The sequence below is a fragment of the Triticum dicoccoides genome, chromosome 7A, assembly GCF_002162155.2.
Source record: "Triticum dicoccoides isolate Atlit2015 ecotype Zavitan chromosome 7A, WEW_v2.0, whole genome shotgun sequence".
Classification (NCBI taxonomy): domain Eukaryota; kingdom Viridiplantae; phylum Streptophyta; class Magnoliopsida; order Poales; family Poaceae; genus Triticum; species Triticum dicoccoides.
The window spans coordinates 41169469-41183429 of record NC_041392.1 but is presented as its reverse complement, the minus strand read 5'-3'; the positions used below and the strand labels follow the sequence as shown (position 1 = coordinate 41183429).

The 13961-nt window shown below is 44.0% G+C and overlaps 1 long non-coding RNA gene across 1 annotated transcript; it reads right to left on the bottom strand.

Moving 5' to 3' along the window:
* Window positions 1–1129: 1129 nt before the first annotated feature.
* LOC119327476 lies at window positions 1130–3269 on the bottom strand. The gene is made up of 4 exons (XR_005158526.1): window positions 3045–3269; window positions 2874–2920; window positions 2414–2558; window positions 1130–1798 (listed from the first exon to the last, which is right to left on the bottom strand). It is a non-coding gene; the product is annotated as an uncharacterized LOC119327476 (long non-coding RNA).
* Between the last annotated feature and the right edge of the window lie 10692 nt (window positions 3270–13961).

Below are 13961 nucleotides of genomic sequence, written 5' to 3'. Positions count from 1 at the left end.
GACAAGGCCGACGGTGGCCGTCGGCATAGATTTGGCCGTCGGCATAGGGCCCTGTTCCGGTAGTGACAACAGATAGACGACCATGCAAAGCGCATAACCTGAAGAAAAGATCTGCCACATTTTCTGAACTACCAATGATCACAATTTCAAGCTAACCTTTCTTATCAAGTAAATGAACTTCCTTGGAAGCTAGCTACAACTCAATCCAAAAGGGAGAATTGAGAAAAGCAAAATTGATGCACCTTCCTTCTCCTGACCAGGTCACCCACAAAACTCAATCAACCGCACAACCCCACCTAGAGATCAAAGGCAAGGGTGAGAAGGAGAACGGAACTACTTGACGGACGATTTTTTGTTGAACGACGCATGCACGATAGCTGATCCAAGCGCCTACGGCTGCTCAGACTTGCCAGTGGATGGTTTGTGATGCAGTGTCGTGCACATCTCGGCTAGCAAGCGTCGTGTGTGTAGCACTGCTCGAAGGAGAAAGAGACCAGTGCACGATGGATGACGAGGCTAAGATCTTTGTAAAGTTCAGCCAGCAAAAGCATATTCACTACAGGGCACAAATAAGAACAGTCATTTTGTCATGTTTCAAAATTGACACTAAAATATATCACAAAAGGATGATAACCTCATGAAACTCAAGTAATATTCATTAATCTAGATTAGTCAATTAAACTGCACGACGTTTTAGCATTTAAGTGGCATTACCTTCACAAAAAGGAGACAGAATGGCTTCAAAAGCAGGTCCAGTACACATGGATTAGCCAAATTCGAATTTTCAAAATGATGGTATATCCTCGGTACTCTCGAACCTGCCACAAGAATGACAAGTGTTTAGAGGGCACAAATGAAGGAATGGAAAATATAATTAATTATGAGCACAACAATTGATGACATACCAGAATACATGTTCTCAAATTTGATGTGTGTGTGTGTGTGTGTATCATGGATTTCATGAAAGGTATAACTATCATCTCATGAGTGCAATGTAAAATGAAACTGAAGTAACAAATACCCAAAAACTAATATATGTAAAACAAGTAAAATCTTGAGGGAAAAAACCATTGAAATCCTCTGTGGTTTTGTTCTAGATTGTACTGCGGATTTCCTTCTAAAGTCCACATACCTTTGACAGAAATCCTTCTTTTGTTAACTTATTACTATCTGCGTGGTTCTTTGCTACAGCACGTTAATCAGACCAGAATATGTACCATTTAGACCAATCCAGGGTCTTGTTATACGGCACTTCACAAAGTCCTTCAGGTTTCAAGGGCTCGTTCTCTGCAACACCTGAACATTGGTGGGACATTCATCACTGACAAATCGCTCTATGCAGTTGCAGACAGTTGTGCAAATCTGAAGGTATGTATGTTTCCCTTCTCTGAACTTTACTGCTTCCTTTGGAATAGCTCTCCGGTAGCAAGCTGCACCTGATAAATTCTCTGCAAATGGCAATATTCACAGAAATCTCCAAATGGATCTTTGACTCATTTAAGCCAGACTTTTCAAAAAAAAAATGTTTCATATTTAAAAACAATCTCACATTTTTATATAGATGTGAAATTAAATTGTTGGTATCTCCAAGTTATGTACACATACTATATTACACCAAATATACAGAAAAAGCAAACATATTTCAAACTGAAGCAAATTTATGTTGCCTCCTAATATCAACATTGTTAGCAATAATCTGAACAGCGGAGGAAAAGATCTTTCAGACCGTGACCTCAAGGCGTGCATGGCCGGTAGTGAGCTCGTCGACCAGCACCAGCACCACCCCATAACCTGAAGCCTGAAACAAACTGATGGTTAACTTAACTGAAGCTAGATCCTATTTTCTGAACCAAACATCAAGTAAACAGTAGTAGTCAATCAAAAATTATTTAACATAGTGTAATGGTGCAGTTGCAACTTCAGGAATTTGACCATACATCAGCAACCTATAAAGAACCAAAACAAGTTATAATTGTTCCAAACGACAAAACATACATGAACATTTGTTTTCCATATTTCTCCTCTCAGAAATTTGCCTCACCAGATATGCACACAACAGGTGTGATTTACATCCTTGAAAAAAAAATATGTCCCTCATATTTTCTGTTGTCTAGTAGAGAACCCTGACCATGGGATATGATGGAAAATTCAGATTTTGCATACTGCATGTTCATGCTAAAATCAGCTATTCACACAATTTGTAATTAAGTAAACACTCTAGAGATAATGTTAAAGTGGACACCGGCAAAGCATTTGGGAAAACGAGTCAGCTAAGGATGGTTCATATGCTAGTACATTAGTATAATAAATGATCTTCTATCGCTACAGAACAAAGTATGGTCTAAACAAAGCGGAAATATAAGTGAAACAAGTCTTGATGGCATATAAAAAATCAATAAAAAAAGGATCATACCATCATGTACACCAAAGCGTATCAATCGCCCTTCTTAAATACTGAATATATCATAGAAGAAAATAATATGAAGGAGGGTGGATATTAGATCTTTACGCAGTTGGAACTTTTATGCAACCTTCTGAACAGGATGTAGTGGGCATTCCTATAAACAGTGGTGATGGAATTATGTCAAGCACACGTGATGTGGAATTATGTCAAGCACACATGATGAGCTAGTAGGACACCCACACAAACATAAATTGTAATATATCCGCAAGAACAATATTATGCACCCACGCAAACAACACACACTACTCATTTCTTTAGAGAAACCACTAACTGTTGGAAAATGACTACTCAGATAATAGTACTATTTTTGATATGTTGAATACAAATAGAACACAGGGAATCAGATATTGGCTGTGAATAAAGATACGATTTTCAGATAACATCATAAACTAAGTAGATCGATAGTTACCTGTTTTTACCATTTGATTTCTCTATATCTTGAAAGTCCCATAAGCTCTTTTAGGCAAATAAGAAGGTAGAGCGTTTTATCATTAGATCAACAAGAATAACGAAAGGACTAAAGCATTGTGCTGATCTGAGCAATAAATAGGAAAGATGATGTATGATATCGTGATCTCACCTGGGGCAAAAATCCTCGACATGGACAGAAAGCTTCAAAATCTTCAACGGGAGATCGAAAGAAAAGGACCCGCATCTCCATCCCCACCTTGTTCCCATCGTGTGCGGGCTTCAGATCGACGCAGACGACGTCGTGGGGCGGGGCTGGCGCGACCATGTGCTGGGACTGGAGGGGCAGCGGGACCTGGTGTCGCGGGCGGAGGCGTCAGACAGCGTGCAGCTTGGGGAGATTCGCCGTGTTGCTTCACCCTGGAGCAGGGATGAGGGGGGAGGGAAGGGGCGGCGAGGCGGCGGAGAACAGGAGGGTGTGGTTGCGCCGAGGGGAAGAGGCGAGGTTTTCCTTCGTGGAGAAGGCAAATCGTCCTAGGGGAGGTGTTATCTCGCCGCGACACACAAAGAATGGTTTTTTCAGTCAATATGATCAATATGAGACAGAAAACGAGACGCTTTTGCGGTCCTGCCCAACCCGTTCGCTAGCCAGATCCGGTTTTCTTGTCCTACCTGTGATGAGGTGGACAGCGCGAGGGCACGCCCATGATGCGCACGTTAATGCTTCTCGATTGCGGTGGCCATCGATACATCTTCGCGATGTTTTCTCACTTCAATTTTGGTGGTTGACTTCGACGGTGAGATGCAAACTAAGGATGATGACTTGGCGTAGAGGGATGGTGATGCAGCGGTGCTGATTACACATCGCATGTAGCTGTTGAGATCGGGGAAATGTGGTGGCCTCAACACATGAGTGACTCTATGGTGGTGCTACTCAAGCACTGGGTCTCGAGTTCCGGGGTGAAAACCTAGGTGACCCGAGTTGGTTATGCGTAGCAATGGCGATATTTTTATGCCGTTACCTTGTTGAAGGCATTGCTCGGATATTGTTGGACTGATTTTTCAGGTGAAAATCTCGATTTTGACCATAAGTGGTTGAATCCGGTGACGGCGGTGACTGAGCGTCGTTCCCTTCCCGAAGGCGTTGCCGTTGAAGAATCCCGTCATTCGCGCGGTGCCATGACATAGTTGGTGCGGATATGGTCATTGTTGTAGTTTTCCTATTATGGATTTGGTCGCTCCGATTTTTTTCATCGTCTACGCATGGCTTTGGTCTTATATGACTTTGCTATTTGTTGACGTGTTATTGTGTGCGTGTGTTAGTGTTGGCTGTGTGCATCCTAACTATGCAGAGACCGGGTGTGCTCATTATGTTTATATCCTCTTGATGCCTTATTTTGAGCCAATAAAATACACTCTTTATCGAAAAAGAGTGAGATATTTTTCCCATACAAAATGGATGCCATGCTGGATGTGTTTAGTAGCCAGTGGTATCCTGGGTTGGCGGAGAGGCACATCGGAGAGATGTTGTCATAGTACACCACGGTAGACTTGGCAACATCGTAGTGAAGCTCCTGAAGTAGTTGCCACAACAATGAGCACTGAGCAACAACATAGATTTAGCGAAAATGCGCTTGGCCAGGTTCGATTTGCCGTCCCGTGGCGAGGTAGAACAAGCCCACCGAAGAAATCGTGCAGAGGCAGAGATATTCCCACAACGAGAAAGGCACGAGAAGCACTCACTCATCCGTCCGTGGCACCGGCAGGACATGCATCTATGTCTGATCCTTCCCTGCGCGTGCCATCGGTGCTTGTTGGAATCTGTTGTTCTGGAAGTAGATTAGCCGGAAAAAGATCTGCACAAGAGATCTGGCTAGTGTCGATGAAGTGAAAGCGTAGAAAAATAAAAGGGATAAACATAAAAGGAGAAGGTCTCACATTACGACATATCGTTCCTACATAACTCTGATGGAAATGTTAGCGGAAGGGGATGCACTGCTACACGTGGTGATCCTCCACTGCGAATACCACCATTACGTTTTTTTGAAACTGAGACCGTAGAACAATTGTTCTACGGTAATTTCATTAAATAAAAAAAGTATTTACAATGAAAAAAACAAATACAACTTTATCCCACTCCTGCTCACATTGGCAAATTAAAGGATCTGTTTAGTTCAAGTATTTAGTATCTCTGCTTTGCTCTGTTTTGACCTGAGTTGAGCTGCCCATAAACCTTCTTTAAGGTAGTGCTTCCAGGAGTTGATGTGTGGTGCTGCTGATCTGAAAATCTTGTCATTTCGGACTGACCATATCCCCCAGCAGCTCATCAATACTATGTCTTGAGCAATCTCCTGAGGCAGTTGGCTGGTGATCATCAGAATTTCATCATAGATAGAAATACCTCAGTGTCTGTTGGGTGTTAGGAAATCCCAGCATTGGAGAGCAAATGGGCAATTCCAGAAGAGGTGAGCAAGTGTTTCCTCAGTGTGATCTGAACATAAAGCACAGTTGTAGTCCTGGATGGTCATATTTTTCCTGTGGAGAAGGTTTCGGGTGTTAAGTCTATCTTATAGAAGCAGCCAGTAGAAGATCTTGTGCCTCAGTCTGCAAGTGGTGCTCCACAGGTCTTTGAAAATCTTGTGTGCAGAATTGGCACCCTTGAGCAGCTTGTACGTCTTCCTGGAGGAGTATTGCGGTGAGGACCAAGCATAGTGCCATTGATCTTTATCTTCAGAAACAGCTCTGCTGGAGAGCATGTCTTGAACCATGTTAAATTGAGAATAGGCCTGTTCAGACAGTGGTCTATGAAAGAGAAGGCTGATATCATCTTGACACTGCATATTCTCAAGAGTGGTGTTCTTGTCTATTGCAAAAGAATGAAGTTCTGGGAATCCATTTTGCAATGTCTGTCCAGTCCAGTTGTCTGACTAGAAAAGTGTGGTGTCACCTTTATAAGGTTTGCATTTAGCATGTATCTTGAAGGTGGGAAGTAGTTTCAGCAATGCTTTCCACCATAACGATCCAATCATCCTATCACCTGGCGCTGAATCTTGATAATAAGATTCCCAAATGACATTCACCCATGGAGTATCTTCTTTATTCATGAACTTATGCAAGTGCTTCATGAAGAGGGACTGATTGTGGGTGGTGATGTCTAGGACACCAAGACCACCTGATTCTTTGGGTTTACATACTTTCTCCCATGAGATAAGGGTAGGGCCACTGTCTTTGGTTCCATACTTTCTCCAAAAACATTGCTTCAGGTAGATGTTAATCTGTTTAACCACTGATTTGGGCAGCATGAGAGTGCACATGAAGAAAGTTGGCATACTAGAGAAAACTGATTTAAGTAGAGTGAGCTTGTCTCCAGTAGAGAGCATGGTGGAACAACTTAGCAGTCTGTTTTCAATCCTTGTCAACATGGGGACAAAGTCTTCAATTCTTGGTTTTGAGATGCAGAGTGGCAGCCCTAAATATGTATGAGGAAATGACCCAATCTTGCAATCCAATAACTGAGATAGAGTATGCATCTTGTTTGCAGGGGTGTTGATAGGGATCATGATGGATTTGGAGTCGTTCACTTTGAGTCCAATGTAAGTTTCATAGTGTAGGAGCAGGTTTTGAATCTGGCTTAACTGTCTAGCATCAGCCTTAGCTACCAAAATAGTATCATCAACATATTGTAGTATAGGGTAGTCTTGACAAGAATGATGTTGCACAGGAGATTCCAGAAGAGAGTGATTCATGGCCTCATTGAAAATGGATTGAAAGAGATCTGCAGCCAGCACAAATATTAAAGGGGAAAGAGGGTCACCCTGTCTAACTCCTTTCTTGCATAAGAATTGTTTCGCAGGAACCCCATTGAGGAGGACTGAGGAGTAGCCTGTGGCATAAATCATTTTAATCCAACTTATCCATCTAGAGCCAAAACCTTTAGCTTGAAGAATATCAACTATAGTGTCATGATTGATCATATCAAAGGCCTTCTCAAAGTCAAGTTTCAAAAGGATTATCTCTTGCTTAGATTGGTGGCATTGATAGATATACTCATAAGTCCAAGCCAAGAAGTCCTGAATACACCTATTATTAAGGAAGCCATATTGGTTTTTATGGACCCTACTCAAAATCACTTTCTGAAGTCTGTTGGCAAGAAGTTTGGTGATGATCTTGAGTGTGCAGTTGAGTAATGAAATAGGTCTGAATTCTGTTGGTGAGGAAGCAGAGTCTTTCTTTGGTATCAATGTAATGAAGGAGTAGTTAATACTCTGAAGATTAACTCTACCATTGTGAAATTCTGCAAGCAATTTATAGAAGTCCTCTTTAATGATCCCCCAACAAGCTTTCAAGAAAGCAGAGTTCAAACCATCAGGGCCAGGTGCCTTGTTAGCTGGCATGTTCTGTACCACCTCATCAATTTCCTTCTTATCAAAAGGGGCTTCCAACTCTTCAAGATGTTGATGGTGCACAAACAGGTGTTGGAGTTGTAAAGGATTTTGAGAAGGAGCCTTTGTACCCAATCTGTCTTTAAATGCCCTGTATAAAATAGCAGCTTTGGCATGGTGTGCATGGTGCTCTGATCCATTTTCATCCTTGAGCATGTCAATACAGTTGTTCCTGAATTTGATTGTGGCCTTTGCTTGAAAATACTTAGTATTAGCTTCTCCAACTTTAATTTGTCTGATAGTTGCTCTTTGTTTCCAATACAGCCTTTGGTGTTTCAACAACTTTTCCAAGTGCAATTTGAGGATCTCTCTGCTATTGTTTTCTACCAAAGTTAGGTCTCTCACATCTTCAAAGGTATCATAGCAGAGAATTAAAAAATTGGTGTCTTCAATGATCTTTTTGAGATTGGAGATGTTTCTGGCCCAAGTCTTTAATCCTTTCCTCAACCTCTTAAATTTTGTGGCAATAGTTCTGGCACTATCCATGTGCCCCACATCCTGGTTCCAAATGGTCTGCACTACATCTTGAAAATCTGGGTGTTTCAGCCAGTAGTTTACAAATCTAAAGATGTTAGCTTTGGGTATAGATGTACCAATCTTGATCATAATAGGAACATGGTATGAAGTTGTTTTTGCCAGAGGATGAGCAAAAGTAGCTGGGAAGTTCAAAGTCCAGGTCTCAGAGGTGAAACACCAGTCCATTTTTTTCAAAAGTGGAGCATCCTGCATGTTACTCCAGGTAAAGTTCCTGCCTTTCACAGGGATTTCAATAAGTGCTTGATTGCTAATGGCTTCATTGAAAGCAAACATATCTGAGATACTGCCTCCCTCTCTACTTCTGTTGTGTGAATATCTGATGTAATTAAAATCCCCAAGCACCATCCAATTAACATCATCTTGTATTTGAAAATTCTTAAACCAATCAATGAAATTGCTCCTATCTGGTTGCTGACATGGACCATAAATATTGGATAGGATACAAGAATCTCCATTATGATTAGAGGTGAAATTGATTGAGAGGGAGTATTCATTGGAATGGAAAATTTGTCCATGAAAAAACTGTTCATTCCAGGCTACCAAGAGGCCTCTAGATGCACCAATAGAGGGGAGAAAAGAAAATTTATTTGTACTCTTGGGATAGAAATTTTTAATATAAGAACTGTCAAATTGTTCTCTCTTAGTTTCCTAAAGGTAGACAATTGTACACTGAGATTCTTCAATTTTGTTTCTGATTGCAGTCCATTTATCCGGATCAGTGATGCCTCTGACATTCCAGTTCAAAATAGTCCAATCTCTAGCCATATAACATGTACAGAGTAGGCAAACATGTACTGTGAAAATACTTATGCCAGAGAATAAAGAAGGAGAATCTTTGCAGATCATATAGCAGTGGGCAAAGATTAATAACCCAAGGTGCTACTGTAACAATAATAACTGAGTCTGACACATTGAAGCATAGCAATCTCAGGGCACCTCTATTACACTGATCATGACACCAAAAGAACCATAGTGCCTACCAAACAAATTCAGACATTACAAACTGACAAGTTCTTAAAACATTGAGAGCTGGATGAGTCTGATCCTCAAGATAAAAATGCAACTTCAGAGGCCATATTACTACTAGCTAAGAAGCAACTACTGGAGCTTTATTGACTCAGCTAATGGGAGCCTTTGCTGTGTCCTTGCCAGCCTTGGGGCCCACTTTGGATGTAGTAGTGCTCTTGATCTTCTTGTGCTTCTTGGAGAGAAGTTCCTCAGAAGTATCACTTGCAGGCACCTTGCAAAAAGCAGTGTTAAGATTCTTAGCTACTTTTATTGGGATTGGTGGAGTTAAAGCATGACAGGCCATACAATTCCTATCTGTGCAGATGTTCTTTTTATATCCATTTGCTAATTTTTGCAATATGCAACTTCTCCTTACCTCAGTTTCTACCAAGGGCACTTTATCCTTCCTATTCTTGTTATTGTGCAGAGCTGATGAGGAAGATGCCGCGGCTGGCATTTTTGAAGATGAGATTAAAGGAGAGGTTACTTCCTGCTCTTCTCCCCCTGTTCAGACACAATGGCAGTGGAAACAAATGATTCAGCAATTGGGCAGATCTTAGGGATAGCAAATGGTAGAGTACTGAGACCACTAGACCCTTGTGAGATTATCTCCCAGACATTAGAATTCACAAAATTTTTGGCACAATCAAATTTATCAGGTGTGAGGAAAGTAACTAACAAGAAATTGACCCAATCAACAGGTACCTGGATGATATCCTTGTCATTCTTCGAAGGAGCAAAGTGCTTTTTTCAGGTCTGAGCTCCCTCCTGACCTAGGAGCTCTGCCAGCTGAGCATGATCAGTTTCCATAGTTGACAGCACTGGATCAACATCCGGCAAATTCAGTTGCACAAGACCTGTAGTGATAATATTGTGTTGATTGAGGAAAGCAGGTACGGGGAAACCAGGGGGAGTAGACAAATCAGAACAATTACCATTGGAGGAGGTATCAACCATACCATTTGGAGCTGTGGGGATATCATTCAAAGGTTGATCCAGTGGCACTGGTTCCATCTGCAGTTGTTATGTTTCTGTCCTCTTTTCTTTAGTTGCAGATACCAACAACTTTAAAGGAGCAGCACTAGAAGTAGAGGGCAGGTGAGCCAGCAACTCCATCTGCATGGGGTCCTCCTGTCTATCAACCACTTTGTTGCTTGGCTGCCACAGAATCACATCCAAACTCATATCAATAATAGGCTGCCTTGGGAGCTGGGGCCCCATAACTGCCTCCACATGGGGAGGATGGGCAGGCTCAAGTGCAGGGATAGGCCCATCTGCCAAATTCAAATCTGGTAGGAGAGGAGCCAAGGGCCCATTAGCTAAAGCATCAGAATTGGCACTGTGGCCAGATTGTCCCATGGATAGAGTGAGGCTACTATGATCAACGTTCTCATTAACTGGCTGAACATCTTCTTCCATGGGCCCCATAAGATCACTGAGCTCAAGGAATTCTCCAGGGTTGTTCACAAGCGAATCCCATGCATCAAGGATGATGATGGCGGCTCAGACTCCCACAGGGACACCGTGCCATCTTCTTGAATTAAATGGTGCATACCAGGTTACTGATATAATGGGAGCCCACACAGCTACGCCCCATGCTTGAGCGGGCCAGACAGAGTGTCCGGCATAGGCTGCTAGTAGAGAGAGATGAACCAGACATTTTGTTTTGCCTCGGTTGATATACCTTTTCCCGCATACCTGGCTGACAAAGACCGCCTGATCCTCCACGTTCCTAAGGCCGACAGTTGATCTTATGTAGCTGTTTCTTCAGCCGTGTGCCGATGGAATTTAGCCTTTTTTCGATAAAAAGTAGATTTTATTGGCTCAAAATGAAGCATCGAGAGGATAGAAACACTATGAGAACACATTCGGTCTTTGCATAACTAAGATGCACACAGGCAAAAGCAACACACACAAAATATTGCCAGCAACTTGCAAGTCAAAAAAGACCAAAACTATGATTAGGCGAGGAAACAAGTAAATAAAATCCAAGGTGATCAGATCTGCACAACCATAACAGTATCCATATCCGCACTAATCATATCATGACTCCACAAGAAGGATGAAGACCATCAACAACAATGCCTTCAAGAATGGAGAGGTGTTGATGCAGTCGCCGTCACCGGATCCAACGATCAAATCAAGAATTTAGATTTTCACCCTAAAAAATCAGTCAAAGGATATCCGAACAATGCCTTCAAGAAGGTAACAATGCAGAAAACATTGCCATTGCTGCTGGAGCTCGAGACCGAGTGCACATAGCACCATATCGAGCTCACTCGTTTATTCTTGCCATTATTTTTCCGCAATCCGAGCAACTATATGCGATGTGCGACCACCACCGCTGCAGCCCCATCCTTTTGTATAAAGCCTTCGAACATAGTTTGTATCTCCTTGCTAAAGTCAATGACTGGAGCTAGAGAGATGAACCCTCTCCGAAGACCTCGCAGTTACCACCGCCGTCGTGGAGACATAGAGGCCACTTTAGCACAGTTTGCAGCCACTACCGTCTGGCTGACCAGATCTTGATCACCACCACCACTATATGAGGCCATTACACCCATGTGGAGAGAAGCAAACCCCTCTGAATAGCCATGCGGCAAGTGAGCCGGGAAGCCAGATCTGGTCGTGAAATACCAAATCCAACCGTCCCATGCAGCTCCCGCCTACTACGCATTGGATCTCGCAGGATGAACGGCCCGGCATCCTGAATTTTTTGGGTCGCCACCCCCGTCCACTATGGCCAGCAGCCACATCCGACAGCCAAGGGGCTTGAGCAGGAGCCTGATGCAGAGGGATGGAAGGCAACGGCAGCCAAGCGATTAGGGGGGCAGAGGCGTTGCTTTTGAGGGGGGATCTTTACAATCTTTACAATCACAAGGCAACACCGTATCATTTTAGCAACACATCAACGTGTGTCAGAGAAGGGAACGTAAAAAGACACCATTTGTAAATAAGGTTTGATAATAATGAAAAGGCCTTCTATATGAAATAATAGTAGGGTAGGTGAAAAGCTAAACTCAGGCAACCGTGATCGACGACTCGGATCCCAGAGATCGGCTATGGGCATCTCCATCATCAAGTACTTCCATACTGAAAAGGTCTGAACTACAGACAATTATACAAAATTCAAATTGTCATGCACATCTGACAAAATAATATCGCAGTTTTAACATGTTTCATAATATTCTATTTTAGGAATTCCCAAGAAATATCAAGGTTCCTCGTTGCATTAAATGATCTCTAAGCATGACCGACAATATGTCCTCAATTAATTAAATTGCTATCAAATTGCAGCGACCGCGAGGACAGCTGCACTCCAACGATAGTAGTCACTTGTTTTGTCAGTGGGGTGCTCTCATTCATCCCTATGTACATATCTTACCTGTATTCCGTGTGTGGGATCCTAGATAATCAAGGAGATCAATACGCTTAAGGTTTTTAAAAAGAACATTGACACGATTCGTAGAAATTTCCTCTATAGACCTACAGTACACGACATAGCACAGTGGTTGCATCTTTGGTCAGCTGGAATCAGACCTAAGAAAGATAAGTTTGTTGTGGTTGGAAACAGCAACAAGACACTTTTCTAGAGCTCAAGTTCGCTCAGTCAACAAGCACCGAATGCCATCTTACTTAGCTTATTCAGGCATCAGCTCTGCCATCTCTGTGGCACTGCCAACTGCCTGAGGTGATGACGCACTAGACGTACTTCAGCACCCGTGATCAAGAGCTGAGGGTCGCTAGTTGCATACTGTTGGGACAAACCTGGTCCGGCGACGAACGCCGAGTAGCCTCCAGCGGCACGACCGCCGGACGAACCTCTTGTTGTCTCTCTTGCTCAAACAGAGATAGAAGAAGTGCTAGACATAGATTTTCAGATGACGTACGCCTCGCCGCATGAACGGCGCCACGCCTCGCCGCACGAACAACGCCATGCCCGCCGACAAACGGCGCAACGGCCGCACACACGGCCTTTCTTTTTCTCTTAACCGGGCACAATACCCCCATCTACAATGGACTGGATTACATGGCTTAAATAGCCAGACTCACCGGCCACCCCGCAGCCTGAACGCACACATAGCTAACTATCCTGGAGTCTGGAGTCTAACAAACTCTATCCATGCACCCACACGACGCCCACCTCCTAGAATATCTCAACCACATGCAACCATATCATCCGATGCATGCACGTAGCTAACAACTCTCGAGTCTCTAACCAACCTACGTGCATGACACACACAACCTAATCAACTGACTCAATCATGATTATCCTAACAATCTCATCCTAATCTTGATTTGCCGTTGCCCGTGTTGGTGCAGCTCCCGTCGTCGTCGTTTCCATGGCCGTCACAGCGGCCTCCACCCTTTTCCTCGGCGACACACGCCGATCTTCTTCTTAGCCGGCGACACACGTCCGACATTCTGGCGACATACATCGTCTTCCTCGTCTCCGGTTGCAGCGACATATGCCATCTCCTCCAACTCCGGCGACACATCCCGATGACAGCCGCAATACCACGCATCTCCTTGGGCCGACACACGACCCAGAGCTCCATCGCACAGCCGTCGGCGAACGCCGCCACCGCCGGCACGCGCCCGACATGGGGAACGACGCCACCGCACGCCCCAACGCTGACGTGCAGCGCCTCCACACCGCCTCGCTGTGCCGCGCCTCCGCAGCTTCCTCGCCGCGCCACCATGACCTCTGCGCCGCCACGCTCGCCGCGGACTCACCGCGGATCGACAAAGCTCTGATACCAATTGTTGGGACAAACCTGATCCGGCGACGAACGCGGAGTAGCCTCCAGCGGCACGACCGCCGGACGAACCTCTTGTTGTCTCTCTTGCTCAAACGGAGATAGAAGAAGTGCTAGACATAGATTTTCAGATGACATACGCCTCGCCGCACGAACGGCGCCACGCCTTGCCGCACGAACGACGCCACGCCCGCCGACGAACGGCGCAACGGCCGCACACACGGCCTTTCTTTTTCTCTTAACCGGGCACAATACCCCATCTACAATGGACTGGATTACATGGCTTAAATAGCCAGACTCATCGGCCACCCCGCAGCCTGAACGCACACATAGCTAACTATC